Source organism: Etheostoma spectabile, chromosome 8, assembly GCF_008692095.1.
Source record: "Etheostoma spectabile isolate EspeVRDwgs_2016 chromosome 8, UIUC_Espe_1.0, whole genome shotgun sequence".
NCBI lineage: Eukaryota > Metazoa > Chordata > Actinopteri > Perciformes > Percidae > Etheostoma > Etheostoma spectabile.
The window spans coordinates 24,230,172-24,234,135 of NC_045740.1; the positions used below are offsets into that span (position 1 = coordinate 24,230,172).

The 3,964-nt window shown below is 40.1% G+C and overlaps 1 protein-coding gene and 1 long non-coding RNA gene across 2 annotated transcripts in view; one reads left to right on the forward strand and one right to left on the reverse strand.

Annotated features, from left to right (window-relative positions):
* slc38a8a (solute carrier family 38 member 8a) overlaps positions 1 to 3,964 on the reverse strand; it is a 20,511-nt gene that overhangs the window by 11,163 nt on the left and 5,384 nt on the right. The window lies entirely within an intron of this gene.
* LOC116694466 (uncharacterized) overlaps positions 1 to 3,964 on the forward strand; it is a 26,372-nt gene that overhangs the window by 7,606 nt on the left and 14,802 nt on the right. The window contains exon 2 of the long non-coding RNA XR_004333173.1: positions 1,400 to 1,405. This is a non-coding gene — a long non-coding RNA (uncharacterized LOC116694466). The remainder of the gene's footprint in view (positions 1 to 1,399; positions 1,406 to 3,964) is intronic.

A 3,964-nucleotide genomic window follows, 5' to 3' on the forward strand; every position in this document is an offset into this window, starting at 1 on the left:
CTCTTGGGGACAGATGTACACTTCTCTATACTTCCTAGAGTTGGACTTCTTATGTTCCTATATCTTTGGGACGATGTAGCATTCTCTATACTTCCTAGATGTTGACTTCTTCTGTTCCTTATATATTTGGGACCGATGTAGCATTCTCTATACTTCCTAGATGTTGACTTCTTCTGTTCCTTATATCTTTGGGACAGATGTAGCATTCTCTATACTTCCTAGATGTTGACTTCTTCTGTTCCTTATATGTTTGGGACCGATGTTGCACTCTCTATACTTCCTAGATGTTGACTTCTTCTGTTCCTTATATCTTTGGGACCGATGTAGCATTCTCTATACTTCCTAGATATTGACTTCTTCTGTTCCTTATATCTTTGGGACCGATGTTGCATTCTCTATACTTCCTAGATGTTGACTTCTTATGTTCCTTATATCTTTGGGACAGATGTAGCATTCTCTATACTTCCTAGATGTTGACTTCTTATGTTCCTTATATCTTTGGGACCGATGTAGCATTCTCTATACTTCCTAGATGTTGACTTATGTTCCTTATATCTTTGGGACCGATGTTGCATTCTCTATACTTCCTAATGTGACTTCTATGTTCCTATATCTTTGGGACCGAGTTGCATTCTCTAACTTCCTAGATGTTGACTTCTTATGTTCCTTATATCTTTGGGACCGATGAGCATTCTCTATACTTCCTAGATGTTGACTTCTTTGCTGTCATTCATGTCTGTGGTTTCTTGTTTCCCCGTTAGTGTGCGGCTCCCTATATGAGCTGATAACTGTTTTGCCGGAGTCAGAGATGCCGTACCACTTCACACAACCAGCGCTTCGGCCTGGTGCGGCTCTGCATCCTCCTCATCCTGCGCTGCCATCTCCAGAGAGATCAGCTTCAGAAATACACCAGTCAGCTGTCCCATGGTCCATGTGGGGTGCTGGCGTTTGTCACTTCCAAATTTGTCCACACCATATGGTTTAGAAATAAGACATAATACCCTAATACCGGACGGATTACTGTCCGTTTTGTCATTTGGATTTTAAGTTATTATATAATTTTTCTGACTTTAATCAAATTTAATTGTAGTAGTGTGGGTTTGAAAAAAAAGCTGCTTTTTAAAATGTTATTCAGGTTTCAAAACCAAAATTTAAGGCCTCAAATTTGCCGAAGTATTATGTTCTAGATCTTAAATGATCTTATACAGGCTGTGCTATCATGCTCTGTTTTTTTAATTCTGTGGGTTGTATTTTCTTTTTGTCCAAATATACTGACATTACGCCCAGGGTGCAAACTACAGGGAGCTTATTAAGATATGGTTCCCCTGAAAATGTGATTCATGAAATTTTTTATTGGGGGAGGGGCTCTAAAAATATTGTCTTTGAGGTGCATTCTCAGTTTTGTGTTATGTTAATTGTGGATTTTATGTGTCAATTGCAAAAATACATTCATTCATGGTAAACGTAGGGGATTTACCCTAATTCACTTCAATCAAGATACATGTGTTCTTGTCATGAGCACACCTCCCACCGGTTACAACGCAAGTAGAAATAATGTCCTCTCGGTCTGAAGATGGTGGTGGTACCAGCTCGTCAGAGGCCCCCCATTTGAATTTAGGACTTGTCATGTTGTGATACAGTCTAAAATTTCATTAGTTATGGTCTAAAAAGGCCTTTAGAAGTCTTAAATTTGACTTGGTGAAACCTGCTGAAACTTTGTCATTAGGGCCGAGCAGCGACCCTGTTGTTTTTGCCAGTATTATATTATTCTTCAGCCGTACCGGTATTAACGTTTTTGAACGATACCCAGCCCAAGTGTTGAGTTTCGTAATCCAGCCATCCATTGCACTTTTCCCAAATGTCTCGGTGTTTGTCTTCATTCTGCTGAACCAAGTGCTTTGTCTCTGTCCCCTCACAGTGTTCTAGGCACTCTGGCTGCAGCCTACCTGACCATCGCCATCATCATCAAATACCACACCACGCCTTCTGTTCTGGTTCACATCACCCCGCTCACTATGGGTAAGTGTGTGTGTGTGTGTGTGTGTGTGTTGTGTGTGTGTGTGTGTGTGTGTGTGTGTGTGTGTGTGGTGTGTGGTTGTGGTTTGTCTCTAGATAACAAATGTGTCGGTTGCAGACACATTCAATGCGGTAGCTAACCGTTGGTTTTTTAAGAACTGGAGTCCTCCTGTTTTTTTCATAACAAGCTACGTATTCACTTTCTGTAGAGAATTAAATAAAGTGTCTATTTCTTTTTTGTCCTTTTTTAAAATAAGCTTCGCCCTGCTACCTGCAACAGACGTAGCAGGGGAACTAAACTACAAATTGTTGTTTTTACACTTGTTTGGATTAAACAACTTGAGATATAACTGTAATTAGTGCTGGTGGGTGGGTTTTGCGTCAATGTTTTTTTTTGTTTTTTTTACACAGAACGATCTAAAAGTTGTTCCTGGAAACTGTTTGAAAAGGGTAGACACTTTCAAAAAATATTTGGCAGTTGACTGATGAACCATCTGTCCATCACGGGCTAGTCATGCTAGAGCGCAACAGCCTTTCCGGAAGTAAAAATTTCTTCTTTAACAATTGGAGTACAAGCCATAAAATCTAAACGTTGATGGTTAACCCCTATGACAGGACTAAGCAATTATTATGCAAATAAGATGCCAAAAGTCTGGGCACCAACCTTGTTTTGAGATAATGTCCCGATAAGTACTTCATTACCCACATCCTGATCAATCCCACAGTGATGCCTTGGATTGGTGGAACTCGTGTCATGTACTGTTTGGTTAACCCTGTGAAAGTCCGTTAGAGTCTTTGCTGCTGTAGTACACTGTCTACTGTACATCTTTAATAAAAGAGAAAAAAAAACTGTGTTGCATTTCTGCACGGTAGACTATCAGTGCAATCATGATCTCCTTGGCTACCATGATGGCTTTTTACAAGGACGAGAACAGAGTGTCCAAAGGGGTGAAAACCACTTTCAATCGGGTCACGTTATTAATTTAGTGTGTCCGAGGTCAGCTTATGGGTTTGTAAGGGCCAGCATGTGGGACAAGCGTTGTTAACATTATCTGTTCACTTTAGCTGGGCTAATACAGGCTCTACTGTATGAGTCATTCAATTTCTTTCTTTCTTAAGTATTCATGAAAAAACTGCTATTAGCTGTACATGCACTTTATAAACACCTATGTTTGGAGGAAAAGGTGCCTAAGTTGTTGTCGGTTTGAAGTTCAAGAGACTCTTTTGCGATTGTGTCTTTTCAACTAATATATCAGTGGTGCCGGTGGTTTATGGGATGAGTAGTTCCTTCGCTCGAAATGAAAAATACGTATATGTAGGTATTTTTGGGGATTTACTGTTTATTTTTTATTCAAAATGATGTGTTGTATGCTTTGAGTCCGGCGTAGCTGTTAGCCTAAGGCCTGGTCTAAAACTCTTATAGACAGATTTTTCCAGACATCAATGGAGAAATGAATGGGAAATTAACTTCTGGAACCCAAGTTCTCTCGGAGAGTGGCAGACTGTTGATCTCTTTGCTAGACCATAGGCCCCACGGCGTTGTGGAGTAAGGTCTGGCTGCACCACACATACTGTACATCTAATATAGGACAAAAAAACTCTGGGTTGTTTGCATTTCTTTAAACCAATCACAATCGTCTGGGTTGGCGTTAAACTCCGGACGCATGGATGGTGGCTCTGTTTTGGTGGAACATTTCAACCTCGCAAATAAAACGCCACATACAATGATTGAAGTTAACTGTTCACACAATACAGTAGTGAACTATTAATTAGCTGGATGCATGGTTACATGTGATATGCTCTTACCAGTGTATAGCTGTGTGTACTTCGTCACAGAGATCCCCAAAGATATAAGGAAAAAAAGAAGTCAACATCTAGGAAGTATAGAGAATGCTACATCGGTCCCAAAGATATAGGGAACATAAGAAGTCAACATCTAGGAAGTATA